At 39.0% G+C, this 15,505-nt stretch overlaps 1 long non-coding RNA gene and 1 pseudogene across 3 annotated transcripts; one reads left to right on the top strand and one right to left on the bottom strand.

The window, feature by feature from the left end:
- Positions 1 to 211: 211 nt before the first annotated feature.
- LOC106908591 (uncharacterized) lies at positions 212 to 6,648 on the top strand. 2 transcript variants are annotated; one of them, XR_015766028.1, is made up of 4 exons: positions 212 to 355; positions 3,508 to 3,607; positions 6,047 to 6,124; positions 6,551 to 6,648. It is a non-coding gene; the product is annotated as an uncharacterized LOC106908591 (long non-coding RNA). The 2 variants fall into 2 exon arrangements; XR_015766030.1 differs by lacking the exon at positions 3,508 to 3,607.
- Positions 6,649 to 12,080: 5,432 nt separating this feature from the next.
- Positions 12,081 to 15,211, bottom strand: LOC106908592 (filamin A-interacting protein 1-like pseudogene; annotated as a pseudogene). The gene is made up of 3 exons (XR_015764084.1): positions 14,897 to 15,211; positions 12,489 to 12,662; positions 12,081 to 12,373 (listed from the first exon to the last, which is right to left on the bottom strand). The product of XR_015764084.1 is annotated as a filamin A-interacting protein 1-like pseudogene (transcript).
- Positions 15,212 to 15,505: the final 294 nt, after the last annotated feature.

The following is a 15,505-nucleotide window of genomic DNA, read 5'->3' as shown; positions in this document are numbered from 1 at the left end:
CTTCAAACACAATAAATTGCATAACTGGAAATATTTGGGGTGAAGTGAAAGGATGGAAGATGGTTTGTGGTCGGGGTCGCAGAGGTTTGAGGAGAAATCTGCTCGTTTATCTGGGAGTGTTGGCCGATAGGCCCAAATCTGGTCAGCAGGACTCACATGCAGCGACGAGCAGCAACATGCAATGGCATGTTCACGTGGAGAGACTTGCAGCAAACGGATTCGGTCACAACTGCAATCATAACCACGTTTCATCTATTTTTGTTCCATTCATGCCGTCGTTTCCAGCAATGAGGAAGAACCTCTGGAGGCCATGGAGTCAGCTTTGGTTAATCTGAAATGACATCGTTTAAAGCCGGTATGATTCATTTTTACCAGTTTTGGAAGATTTTTTTCTCAGCTTGCTGATGTTTGCTAGCATTCCTTCATCCTTTCATTTCTTGTTTCTGTTTGTATTCCTGGAATTTCTAGTTTCTGTTCTCCCTCAGGACTTACAACTCTTCTCCCGTTTCCATCCAGACATCGTCACTGAGTGCTACACTGGTGCTGGTGTTTTTATGAATTGTAGTTATAAAAACTCAGTTTTAAGAAGATAATCCTTTTATGGAAAAAAACAACAAACAAAAAAACTAATTGAATCAATACACTGGAAATTAACAGTTCATATCAGATTTTACTTGATAAAATCAACTTTTTTTTTTTTTTGCTTTTTTTTTCAAAAACTGTAAAACAGTCTTATATTTTGCCCTTCGGTTATTTTTGCTCTAAATAAAAAACAAAAAGAATGAAATTTGCTAAATATAAATTCTCCAACATCCATTTACTGATTCAGAAAGACAAACATAACAAAAATAATAATTATTTAAAAACTATCATGTTAATTAGAGCTAAGGAAACTACAAAATATACTACTATTGTAATAGATTATTCTATTTTAAAAATATATATTTTAAGGATTTTCTTATTTTTGTTGTTTTTGCTTGAACTAGATATTAGTGGTGGATATTAGTGATGCCAACCTCTAAATCTAGAAGAAAATAGTAAAAAAAATATTCTAGATCTATAGAGTAAATCTAGATTTCAATATTATTCAATATTCAATATTTTCACTATTTTTGAAAAAAATATGTTGCCAAGTGAAATGTTATTTAAATTAATTGTTTTCAAGCTGATGAAAACAGAACATTCAGACAAAAAAGCCAACATATTATTAATACAGAAATGTGCAGATTATTGTAAAAAAGACTTAATAATTGCTTAGAGGATATTTTATAAAAACATATTCTGATTTAGTGAGTGTGTATATTTTGAGTTAAAAGAGCTCAGTCCAAGAACCGCAGATGTAGTTTAAATGTTCTGTTTTTATTTTTTATGTGGTCTACAGTAAGGACTTAGCAATGTGTGCAGACATGATGGACAGTTCTCTGACTCATTGGGAACAGAGAGATCCAACAGTGAACATCAACGTGTAGAGCGGCTGCCTGGCCTCACCATTTGTTTCGCTGTATCTGTTCTTCTGGATTAAATCCAGAAGCATTCCCTCTCTGGACCTGAGAGAAATTCCGGCTTTTTTCAGTGTCCAGGTCTCTCCGGTACGGAAGTGTTTTACTGCCTGAGCTTGGAAATAAATGCAGGAGTAGCATCTTGTTCAAACACGAAGACCTTCTTGTTTTAATGGGATTTTAAAAGGAGATTTCTATTTCATTAGAAGAAAAATATATTCCCTTTCAAATAAGAACAGACGTAAAACAGCAACACCTCTTAGGATTGTTAGTTGTCATGTAGTAGAAACAGTGAGAAGAGGAGAGTCACAGTGACCCTCTTTAGGCCTCTTTAACAAGTGGTAATCTGTCAGAGGAGCATAGTTGTATATCTGGTTAAAACCAGAAATCTGCTCGTTATAAGATATAAAACTAATATCCTTAAAACCAAAGTTTCTCATTGTACTGAGAAACTTTAACAAGTTTTGAACCTGGTTGTAACAAGAAATCTTGCTTGTTTTAGTGACAAACTTTCTCATAATAAAGAGGTATTATGCAACAACATATAAAACTTGCCTTTATTACAAGAAATTTTAATGAGTTTTTTTGACACATTATAATGAGAAAGTTTTCTCATTTTCTTGTTATAACAAGATATAAAATGCATCTCGTTAAAGTGAGAATAATTCTGGTTATAACAGTAAATGGACAGAACTTATATAGCACTTGCCCAATCATTCTGACCACTCAAAGCGCTTCACACTAGAGTCAGATTCATCCATTCACACAAACGCTCACACATTTATACACCGATAGGCAATTTGGGGTTAAGTGCCTTGCCCAAGGACACATCGATATGTGGCAGAATGAAGCTGGAATCGAACCTACAACCCTTCTGATCGTCTTGCGATCGGAAGGTTGGATCAGATCAGTGGCTATGTCATAAAGTCATTACGATGTCTCGTTAAAACACGAAAATTCCCATTAAAATGACACGTTCCTGCTACAGTGAGATGTAAAACTCGTCTCACTAGAACAAGAGCGTTTCTCGTTAAAACGAGAAACTTTCCTCGTTTTAACGAGACATAATACCCAATATCTCTAACCGATACGGCTACAGATACAGCTCCTGAATTTACTTCCGAACTCTGGCAGTTAAACTCTTTTGTACTCAACCAGTAGCAACAAGCAACATTTAGAAACGCACTTTGAAAAATCCTTTGGGCTACAGAATAATTGATCAATTGATTGATTTACTATGTTCAGGGCAATAAAGTCAAGAACAAACATACTAAAAAATAGTTTCTACCCAAGAGCTGTTGTTGCCCTGAACACATCATTTATTTATTTATTTCTCCATAACATCCATGTGTTTCTGCTATATTTTTTTTATGTTTTTTATTGAGATATATCTCAATATTATCGAGTTGCTGTTCTTTAAATTTCATTGTGCTTTCTTTCGTGCACAACGACAATAAAAGAAATTCTTATTCTAAATTCTGGGTCCTATAGTTTCTCAGTCTGGAAAACCGAAATCCAAACACTACACTTCTTCCAGTACAGCGTAGGAAACCTGCCGGAGATTAGGAAATCATGCAGACAAGGCGGTGTGTGCGCAAGTGTGTGTTTTATGGCTGTTGTTGAATGTGCCATATCTGTGAGACCGCTGACTTCAACATCAGTCCTCACAAGTGGATCTTCAAGGCGTCAGACAGCAAATATGTAAGAAACGTCACTCACAGCCTGAGGAACGACTTTCCCTCCCATAAAAGGAAATGTCTGTTTGATACAATCTATAACAGACATCTTTCACTCATGTCCGTCATTTTCAAGGTTGAGCCAAATCTTGGGTAGAAACGTTTGCGATGCTGCGTGTCAAGAGACTTTTTGCTGGAACATTTCTGTTGGGAGGTTTTACTGGGATGAGGTGGACTGGTGTCTTCACCTGACTGGTTTCAGGGTGGATACTAGGTCCTGTTTCGGCTTGGCACAACCTCCTAGAACTGTTTTCTCTTTCTGCTCTGTGCAGAGCGCACCACCTACCTCTGAGACAAACCTGCACAGGCATGAACACCAATCATCAGTATAGAAGAAAAACCCAGCTCATAAAAAAGACTCCAAATTGGAAGGTAGGCCTGGTTAATAAGCGTCTCTGTGACAACGATGAAGATGAGTATTGCTTGATACAGTCAAGCAATTCTCTCAATCTGCTCGGCAGGCATGACGTAACACTGACTGCACATTAAGTCAACCAGATGGCATGAACCTATACTGCCTGGCCTGTAAACGGCACAGATGGAGCAGAGAATTGTGTTTACACGCATGCAGCTACTGTGGTTCTGTATGCATTAAAGGAGCCCTCAGTAATGTTAATAATCAATTAATGCGGTAATAAATTACGTCAGGGCACTTGTTATCTTTATTTGTGCCTCATAAAAGCCAGCTGCACCATGTGAAACTTCATAAAGTTTCAGTTTTGATAATTTCACCAGCAAGTCTTCTTCGCTTGAACTGTCTTAATGTGTAAAGGTCAAGAAGATCAAGCATTTGAAAAAAAAAATAATGCTAAACAGATTTTTTGCCATGCCTTAAATTATTTGCCAACTCAATGTGCCTTGAAAAAGTATTTATAGTGCTTGAAATATGGTATTTTAAATCATACTATGGTATATGAATGGACAGCTTTGGAAAACCAGGAGGTTTTGTTTTCACACCTGGCAGTCCTGGCAGACTCAATTTGATTGGGGACAAAAATGGTAACATTTGTTCCATTTCCAGCTGCTGCAGTTCAAACACCCAAGCCATTTGAAAAACCTGTTCTCCTCCTCGCCTGTGGGTTCGCTACACCAAGGAACCACTGAAGGAAACAACATAAAAACCTCTCAAGAAGACACTGAACACAATTTCCTCCTTCATAAAATGTAAGCTAAAATAGTGGCGTTAAATTGTAGCGATTGATTCCTCTTTTGTCTTTGGCTAAGGACTACGAGACATTTCTAATGCTAAAGCTAGATTAGCGCTTATTTTGGTTGTACCCATCCATCCATCCATCCATCCATTTTCTTACACCCTTGTCCCTTAGTGGGGTCGGGAGGGGTGCTTGTGCCTATCTCCAGCTAATGTTCCGGGCGAGAGGCGGGGTCACCATGGACAGGTCGCCAGTCTGTTGCAGTATATTGACTGTATTTATACTTTAATTGAACTCCAGTCTGATTGTCAGAAAGCCTGGTTAGTTTGGGGAGGTCTGGGAAACATTCTAAATGAAACCTTTGTTAAATTTTGGCATAAAATCCTTGAAGCTGCTAACATTGCGGATTTGATCTGTCTTCGACTACAATAACATCAGATGTGACTGTCTTAAAGCATAAGACTGCCACATGTATTTCACTGACCTTATATTGAACATGACAGGAGTTTGTGGTTTTCATGTTTGCTTCCGGTTTTGGTCATCTGCAAAGCATCGTGCAAAGATAGCAGGTTTTTTTCCCAGAGGGAGCACATGGTCGTAAAATGTGCTCCCTGCCCTCTGCTGGAAAGAACAAAGGCGAGCTGAAGGCCTGCGTGTATATCTGTGAGCTGAAGTCATGTTTAAGCTAACATCTGCTGATGGTTAGGATGCCGCTCGGCTCTCACACCCCTGCTGCTCCTGCAGAACCCGGTTGGTGGTGAGCTCATTGCTCATGGACTCCCGCTCCATCCACAGTTAATCGAAGGAGAACTGTGTTCGCCCCCCATATCCCTACTTCTGCTGCTGAGAATTTACAAGCTTTTTAGCGATTCCTCTGAGGAGGTCGGTCAGTTGGAGAAAGAAAAAAAGTCCTAATATATAAATGATCCAAAGCAAAGTGAACAGAAGTGATTTCTTCCAGAAGTGATTTCTTCCAGCAGGTTAACAAAGTAAGCATTAAATCCTACTCTCAGCATGACGCTTCTTTGCTCTGCTTACTTTGAAACAGACGTAAACAGAAGCAGAACATTTCCAGCATTTGTAGGTGGTGGACCTCAGGGATCCTCCCTGGTTCACCTCTACATCTTAGTCAGAAATGGCCGAATTATATTTAGTTTATTTTCTCAAATAAACTTAAACTAAGATCTTTTGACTTTCCAGTAAGTGTCATTTTATTTAAGCTTTGTTCCAGATGAATCATGTTCACCGTCGTGTTTATTGGTTCTCATCAGACACAGAAGTTATGGTTATGGTTGAGATCACAAAGAATGCCAGAGCAGCCTTCAGCCAACACTTTGTTCATCACCTCATATGTTAGAGTCATAAAAAAAATTAATGACACTCCCTGGTCAGCACATGGCATCATATTTGGAGTTTCTGCCAAAAAAATATACATGGAAAAAAAACAAGTGAAATCCCCAGAAAAAATCTCGTCAGATTGATCCATTTTATTATAGTACTTGAGATTTTATTGCTTCAGTTTAGTCATGCTCACATTATGATAAGTGGAACTCTGTGACATTAGTACGTTAATGAATCAGTGGGTACAGTCAGCTGTGTGAAATAACACATGGAAAATTATTCATGATTTTGAAGCAATTTTTTTCTTCTTTTTTTTCAGACTGCAAGCAACATGAACATTTTTAAACTCTTCAGCCAGAAAATCTGATCAAGTAACCAAAGGGAGCTAAAGATAAAGGTGATGACAGGAGGGCCTTCCAACCTTAAACACTTAGAGCTCAAACATAAGCATGCAAAAAGTTTTTTTCTTTTTTTAATTCTGTAATTCTAATATACAGTCATATTCAATAAATTAGTAAATGTGTTTTTTATGAGGTTCAGGTGTCAGAATAAAATCACCTTTTCAAAATAATCTCTAAACTTTTCATTAAACCTAACTTCTTTTCAAATTTATTTTTTGACCTGATGTGATATTAAAATTTTACATATATTATCATTAGCTGTTGTTGGAAAATGATCATATTTAACAGAAATAGGCTTGTAGACCCACAAAGGAAGTATCATCAGCATACAGTCAAACTTATTGGTGATATTGGTGTAGATTTTGTTCTGTTTTATGGAGAATCCTCAGAGCTTTTTTGTTCATTTTCTGTTCTCCTCCTAGTTGAATGAATTTGTCCTCATTTCTAACACCGTCATCAGCTGAAAACTAAGCAGGTGGCGCTTCCTTCGCGACCGTCACAGCTTCTCCTGGAACATCCCACACAGGTCAGGCCTCCACTCAGCTGTGTACCCATTGTCAAACTACTTGCTGAGCCTACATTTATGTTTCTAACTGCATATATGCTGCTGTAATTCTGGCTTGGCATGTGAAATCAGATGTGATATTATTGAGAATGCAGTAAACGGAGCACAGTTTGGCAACAGCTTTCTATGTGATGTTCCATCCCCAGTTTGATCTCTCTTTGGTTCACAGACCTGTGGGAACACCTAACTGTGTCCTTGTTTCCATTGCCTGGCTGTTTCTTGGTGGTGAAGACGATGAATCTGTAGCCAGAGCTCCATCTTTATTATACGGAACATCCGGTCTACAGCCGCACAGCTGAAGTCCGTCAATACTTGAGACTACCTATAAAAATGTTCGTAACTGCTGATACTAATAGTTCCAACACAAAATATACCTTAATATGCATTAATACAAACAAGTGAAAAACCACAGCACTATAGCAGAAGTCTTTCATATCTCCGTTCTTGGGAATACAGCCAATCACCAGCAAGGACAATAATTGGCTGTTTTGCAAATGCCCGCCAATAGCGTGTCATATAGGTATTTCAGCGCATTTTTGCATTTTATTTTGAAAATGAGAAAATGCGTATTCATTCATGTTTTTTTCCAGAGAAAAAACATGAATGGACAAATTTTTTGTGAATCCCTAAGAGTGATGTTCAACAGAAAAATAATCTGTATCTTCAAGGTTGTAAACATTTCAAGATTTTGTCAGTTTTACAATTTCAGACATTAAAGGTTTTGTCAAACATCTTTGTACTCAGCTAAAACTGCTGCAGAGCTAGCTAACATGATGATTCTTGAGAATAGGGACAAAATGGGTTTTAATTTTCCCATATTTTTTTTTATTATTTCTCAACTTTATGTATGCAAATATGACAAATAATGTTTAGAAAATATGGAGATGCTAAGGTACAGGCTCCCAGTTGCGAATTTTTTTTTAAAAATTACATTTTTAATCGACCTGACCCAAAACTTTGTCATCACCATCTGACAAAAATAAATCTAAAATGATTTTTAAAATACCCCATTAGTGATATTTTTACTCAATTTACAGACAAATGCTTCTCAAGAAATAAAATAAATATTATTTAAAACAAAAAACAAGAAAAAGTCCATCTGATGGAGTTGACAGTGCATGACAGAGTTGACACAGAACTGAAGGTGGTGACAAACTAGTGAGTAAAATGAAAAACTTGGTACATGTGAAGTAATGCAATTCATGTAAAATACATTAAAATGAATTAATTGCACAATTAAGTGAGATTTGACAACAATTTCACTGAAAGAGTCAGAAAAACTCTGACGGAGTTGACATCTGACGGAGTTGACGAAATGCCAAACTACCTCAATTTATATGATGTTATTCTGAAGGAGGCCATATTGTAGCTCGTCAGGTCCATGAAATCTTTACATTATACCAAAATTAAGCTTTTATTTCGCAAAATTTCATCAAAGTTTTGTAAACTGTCAGTTATGGAGTTGACACATCATGGTTGTGACAAACAACTTAGGAATAAAACAGAAGAAAAAACTAAAGAATAACTTAAGCTAACCGGAGCTAACTAGCCCTCCTAGCAAAGGAAGAGAAAAGACAACGTCATGGGGTCCTCAGAAGTTCTGGTGCCCCCCAATAATGCCTGATTTTTTTACATTCTTTTAATTTCTGACGGTGTTGACAAAAACTAAGGACAAATTTCAACGGAGTTGGAAAATATCTAAAATTATTTTTAATTCAATTTATCGATACTTTTATAATTATTTATATGACTACTTATACTTAATTGTCATAATATATAATTTTAGTATTTCTTTAATTGTTTTAAACTATAAGAATGTATTGAGTTCTGCTCCTGGACAAGGGCTTTTACAGGCATCATCCACCGACTACAATGTTTAAAATAAAAAAATATTCAGCAAAAAAAAAGAAAAATATACATTGTTGTGCTCACATGACCCAGGTTAGTTAGTTAGATATTTGAAAAAAATATATTTTGTGTATATTTTATTCAAATTTCATGCTTTATCCATAGGACCTGTTTTGTCCCTATTCTCAAGAATCACTGTGTATATGTATGTAGTTACTAAAACATAAAAAAAAAAAAACGTCTTCAGAGATGCACAAGTAAACTAGCTGGCTTGCGTTTTTGCACAAAACCACAAATGGGGACCAGACTGGATGACAAATGTCAATAAAACTGATATTGACCTTTTAAACTAGCCAGAATGTTCATCTCCAGGGCAACGAATATTACTTTGGCCTCATGGGAAGTACAGGAAGTTGGATTATGAAGCAATATGATCAAAATTGTAGCAGTATTATCCTTGTTATTTTGGAGAGTTGCGTCATAGCGCATTATAAAACCACAGGAACAACAGTTTCATCCTCAAGTGTACTTCGCCCTGAGCCACTGCTGCCTGAGCCTCACCAGCGCTGACATGCCAGGTTTAGCTTTCCAACAAGTCTGGTAATTCACTCTGCTTCTGAAATACTCACAGCACCACTATAAAACAGAGCTGTGAATGTAAATCATAGTTGTGTATTTAAGCTTCAAACCTAAATTATCTGTCAAAATGTCTTCCACCCTTACAGACTGGCTCATCTCCAGGAACAACTCTTGGTCTGCTTCAGGTTTATTCAATACAAGGTGAAGGGCCTGCTCCCGGTCATGGGAATGAACAGTAATCACTTTTAAAGAGGGAATTTCCATTGGTCTTCCAAAGAGAATACATTGATTTAATGGGAGAATCCACCAGCTCATTAGATTGTGATGGCTCTAGAGTTAGAGGGATTTCAGCAACTCTTAGTGGATGACTAATGATGTGTTAATGGGGACATGTCACACAAAATAAACTTTTTTAGCCCTTCCATAAATTTTTTTGCATTCTAAGAGTGTCTAAGATTGCAAAAAATTTACATTTATTCTCTCCCGCTGCTGCGTAGATATGCAAGTTCTTTTTGGGTTCTATTTTTCAGACTGTTCATTTTTCTCTCTTGCATTTATGTCGTCATCGCATTTGCTGTGGAGCTGCTAAAAAAGGCCATGACTTCAGGCTTATCAGTTTTGTGAATCTGCCATTTCTTGTTCTTGCAGCGATTTTGTAGTCATAGTTCAGTTATGCAAGTAAACATTCGCAAGTAGACAAGTGAAAATGTTCAGTTTTAGAGTGCATGAATGCACAGGACTCTTTACATAGAACCCCATCATCAGAGCCTCTACGAAGTGTCTGGGTAAACGTCCCCACATTAATGGAGAAAGTCCATTTCCGAGGATGAGTTTTTCAGTAACCTCAGAAGGGATTTTCTGAAAATCTTCGTCTAATTAAAGGTCAGCTCCTTTTCTCTATGGAAGTGAGGGGCACAGCAAAGCGGTAAGCTGCTAATAATACTAAAATGACAACAAAACTTATTTTAGATATGCATTTTGTGTGTTATTCATGACATCCTGGCCATTGGTTTGATAGTAGCATTTAGCCTTATACACATATAAGACTAATAGGTAACATGCATGGGCGCTGTAGTTAAACTACACTCCATATTGTAGGTAGTTGGTATTGATGGTGAGGGTGTCAATAAAGTAATAACATCATTGTGATGCATTCATGTGAATGCATAGTTCTGCAGGTTGGTCGTCTTCCCTGCTCTGGGTCAGACTTTGGCTCCAACATGGAAGGATGGACCTAGAAATCTTCCATTGTTGACATTTTTCATAAACTTTGGAATAAAAAGTTCTTTTTGCTGGTAGATAATCATATTGCTGCTATTAAACTACAAAAATGACCGAATGTGGTGGAGTGGAACACTCTGCAATCTGGAGGAGGGCAGGGTGTGAAATATCTTGTCCACATTTAAAAAGACAGCAACAAAACAAGTTCCTTTAAAACGTATCAGGACAGAGGCAAACGAGGGTCTATGGAGGTAAAATGAGGAATTCAGACTAAAGCATTGCACCTCTACTTTATACAGACCTTAAGTGAATGATTTACATGTGAAAAGGGAGAATTTAAAAGCATATGTCCACTTTAAAGATGGTTTCATCTCAAGCCTCCACAGCAGGGGTCCCCAAACTACGGCCCACGGGCCGAATCCGGCCCGCCTCCACATTTGGTCCGGCCCGCTGAACAATACCAGAAAGCATTCAGATTTTTTTGTTCCATTTACCATATTTTCAGGACTATATGCCGTTTATATGTGGATTTTTCTTCAACCACCAGGGGGCTCTTTAGCAGGAAGTGAATCATTGGAAGTTTCGGTTACTTGCGAGCCAACACTGAGCCCACAAGCTGTAAAATGAGTAAGAAACAGATCAGATGTATTTGGAAAGTTTCTTTGCAAAGGGGAAAAGGCCCAGAGAAGAGACAGGAGAATGGATTTATCCCGGACCGGTAGGTGAGTCCCACATTACAATAGCGGGAATTTAGAATAACCAAACATGGATGACGATGTAGAAGCAATAGTGATAGTTTGTGGACTCATTTTAAGAGATAAAAGACATAACTAAAAGAAAAGGCGGTGGATAAAAGACGACGGGAGCAGCTGCTCTATTTGCTGCACTATGATTTGGAGGTGAATATGTTTTTTCATAGTTAACATTTTTAACTGAATCAACATAATAATGACCTTTACATATAATAATAAACATTTCCACATATCATCTCCGATATCCACCGGACTCTCAGTTGCGTGATATGTCACCTATTTGGGATTCCTCTCTGTTCTTACATCACCGCGCTTTCTGATTGGACAAAATTTCCAAGTCTTGACCGGTCCGTGGTAATAAAAAGGTTGGGACCACTGATTTAGCACATGCTAGTAGCAGACACGAAGGATCAGCACTTTTACTGTTACAGTTACCGTTCGGAAACTACCGTAATCAGGTCTTTTAAATCTAATCTTGGCAACTTTTTCTTTTTCAACCCTAATAAATGTGATATTCAATTGACCTGTTATGACTCAAATTTTGGGTGTCCGCCCCCCTCTGCTGCTGCTGCATTGTTGTGGAAAACCTGCAGTGGCAGAGATAACTGCGGTTTATATGTGCATGTTTACTGGTTTATTAAAAAAAAAAAAAACTTTGGGGTTGTGGTTTATAGTCCGGTGAGGCTCATAGTTCGGAAAATACGGACTATAATCCTTACTGGATTTTTTTATGTGAAGAACCCAGAGAATGTTATTTGATTGTGCTTTCTGGAAAACAATATATTTTTACATTTAGGCATTCCTCCAAACGTCACACTTTTTCTGTTACAAATTGACTCCGGCCCCCCACCAGAGAAAGGAAAAGTTATGTGGCCCTCACAGGAAAAAGTTTGGGGACCCCTGCTCCACAGGAAACAGACTGTACTGTCACTATGAATGCTGAAACCACTGAGAAAGTCTTAATGATACTGCAATATGCTTCCACTGTAACAGTGGCTTCCACTGAATACTAAACTTGCTGCATGAGTCAAGACGATTTTTATACACTACTCTTCACATGCAACCGCTTTTGGAAATACTACAAACCAGTTCCCCGCTGACCTCTCGCGCTCCTGCTCCAGCAGGTTGGTGAACTCGTCGCTCTTCCTCATGAACTCTCCGTGGTTCCTCTTCTCGTCCTCCAGTTTGTACAGAGCCTGCTTGTGGGCCTGCTCCACCATCAGGAGCTGCTCCAGCATCCGCCGGTGGGTCTCCCTCTGCTTCTCCACTAACTTATCGAGCTGTGTTGGGTTAACAGAGAACATCTGGGTTATCTGCCTCTCCAACCATATAGCAGTCATTTGGCAGCCATTATTGCCACATTGGTTGATATTTTTGACTGTAAACTGCTGTTACCTCTGCCATGGGTTTCTCGTAGATGTCTTCCTGGAAGACGTCCGACTTTCCCTGGATGGCGTCTCTCTGCAGGGCCTGCAGGACTTTCTGTGGTGTGACAAACCCATACTTGGCTTCCAGCAGTGCCAAGTCGATTTTCTCTGCCTTTAGGACTGTGATCACCTCATCCCTGGCCTGTGATGGAGCAGAGAGTGATTGCAGTCAGACCAAACTATGCTTTACAGGATGAAACTTTACATCCACATCATGTGTATCCACATCCAGCAACAAGAGAAGTAATTCCTATTAGAAGTTCATATATGCAGAATATCAGCATGAAGCCTATATAAAGTTGGACACATAACTATAATGATGGTTTAATGGGTTACACCAGTGGTTCCCAAACTTTTTCTTCTGCGCCCCCCCCCCCAGTGGTTTCCAAACATTTTCTGCGCCCCCCCTATGGATTACAAATGGCTGTCTGGTTGAAACGACACGTGTGACAGGGGGAGGTGGGGGGCATCGACTTTTTTGGGGGCAAAATGAATGTACATAGCTGAAAATAGACACCAACATCGGTAGCCTACAAGGTACTTGTTAAGCTTAAGGTTCTGTATTGATATTAGCTAGTCATCTTTTAGCTAACATTACCTGCATCCAACAGCTTTACTCAACTCAGTCGGTTAGTTTGGAGGGAAAAACTGTGAAAAGTTCTTTGCATTTTGCTGGTTTGCTGCCATGATTCTAACACACCTGTAGCTCCGCCCAGCAGCAGCAGGTCTCCTTCACAGGTGTAAACCCAGCGCGAGCGTCGTAGCGCTCATGTTGCGTTTAAAGGCGGCTCGGAAAAACAGGTTACAACAGTTTTAACTGCTGCTAAAAGTGACAGAGGACACAAATATGGGAAGTGTGGAAGCCTCTACTGTATCAAATTGACATAGGAATAACAGAGAGTTGGCCATTCTAAGGTAGAATGGCCAACTCTATAAAAACAAAACATGAACAGCGTTCATGTTTTGTTTTTTTATTCATCCAGACGGCTTCCCCCCCCCCCCCCCTGCAAAGACACGGCGCCCCCCCCCCACAGTTTGGGAACCTCTGGGTTACACAAAGTATATATAGCATATTTTCAGTGGACGTTATAAATGTGCTGTGAACCCTCATATTGATCTGTTTGTGGATTTTTCTGTTAAATGTAACTCCAAGTTATTCATGGAAAATATGTCTGATTTTTGTAGAACATATCTAAGATATTCAAAAGAAAATACAGCTTTAGTGGCTGAAACACTACTAAGCGCAATGCGACTTAAAACACTATTAGGTGTTGTTGCAAAACAGTCAATCGATGAGCGTCATTCATTTTCCTTACTGCTGATTGGCAGTATCCCTAAGATTAGAGATGAGGAAGGTGTTGGCTTCTGAGGTAATACTGTTTCCAATGTGTATTAATGCATATTAAGGATGCATTCACCAGCCCTGTTTTGTTCACCTTAATCTAAATCCAGTTTGTTTGTCTAGACAGCCTGGTTTGTTTGAGAAGGTGTGAATGTGTTAAACTTTGATGCGGACAAAAAAAGCGAACTCTGGTCCGCCATGGTTCGCTTTTTTGTCTTTTTTTGCCAAAGACGAAAAAGAAATCCTAAAATTCAACACAACTCATTTTTTGTTTCCATTTGCTGAAGAAGGAAGTTTATGCTCAGTGTCATCTTCTGAGGTTTTTGTGTTGTTTCCTTCAGTGGTTCTTGGTGGAGTGATGACCAATTAGATTAAGCTCAAAAACCAAGTTTGTACCAAAAACTCAACAAATTTAAGCAAACTCTACCAAGAAAAAATGCCAAATATCTCAGCAGAATGATGCCAGCAGCTCGTGGAAGGCTGCAGAAAGTGTTCAGTTGAGGTGAACCTACTAAGTAAGAAACATCAGCAAGGGTTGTAGAATTCCTGAAAACATCTCACCAGAACTGTGGATCTAATCTAACTGTAGATCAAAACATCAGCCTGTTAAAGCAACTTTACTAATAAATAATATAAATAAATTTGAAGTTTTGACCATAAACTTCCACTACCTATTTTTGGGGCCAAATAGGTCCCAAAAATAGCCCCAGACCTGCCTCTGGGGGCCGAAGCAGGTCTTAATTAGCATATTACCGCTACAGTAATGAATGATTCTTTTCCAGCTTATTTAACCTCATTAATAGACCTTTTATATCTCCTGAAACCTGCCAGGTGATTCCTGGATCTGATGCTGGAACGACAAGAAGTGGGTTCAGCTGTTAGCTGTTTGTAAACACTGGCTATCCGTGATCACCGCCTACTAAGCCCACTAAGCCAGGATGTTTGACCCTTCTATCCAACTGGGGTCAGTGCCATGTCTGCAAGACGCTCGGCTTAATATGAATTGGCAGCGGTACCTGTGCATTTTAAATTACCTGTAGCTCTCCTTCCAGCAAACTCAGGAGAAACACCAAGTCATCCCGGGAGAGGTCCCTGCCCTTCTCCCGTCGGCCGGCCCTCACAGAGCTGCTGCCATTGGGTCTTCCAGCAGTGCCGCCGCTGTTTTTAGCCACATTGTTGTTCCTTTCGACGGTCCCAGTGTTGGCTGGCGGCTCTCGACGCCTACTGCGGTGTTCTGCTCTACCCGGGTGCTCATCTCGCTCTGCGGATTGCTTGTGCGTGTCCATTTTCTGCTGCTGAGCCAGTTTGAGCTTTGCTACGTCTTCTAGGCTGTTGCTGCGGGAACGCATCTTCTTCCACCTGTTGATGAACACAACATTGAATTCAAAGTGTGGTCACTGAAAGACTGAATTCCTGCTACATGCACTGTGTTTGTGACCAATTATATGTTACTTAGTTGACCAACAATGGAGACAAAATGGGAGATTAAAATGTGGTGAATTATTCATAACCCAATTACTAAAAGACCTGACGTTTGCTATGATAGATTTCAAACCAGATAGATTTCATGGATGCAGAGCAGAACCAAAGAGCATTTGTTTTCTTTTTTTACACAAAAGTCCTCTTCTCCCTAAGCTAAATGA

The sequence above is a fragment of the Poecilia mexicana genome, unplaced genomic scaffold (genome assembly GCF_051168715.1).
Source record: "Poecilia mexicana isolate PSO_F unplaced genomic scaffold, ASM5116871v1 scaffold_2, whole genome shotgun sequence".
NCBI classification, from domain to species: Eukaryota; Metazoa; Chordata; class Actinopteri; order Cyprinodontiformes; family Poeciliidae; genus Poecilia; species Poecilia mexicana.
The sequence above is the reverse complement of the archived record's forward strand: the minus strand, read 5'-3'. Positions and strand labels throughout refer to the sequence as shown.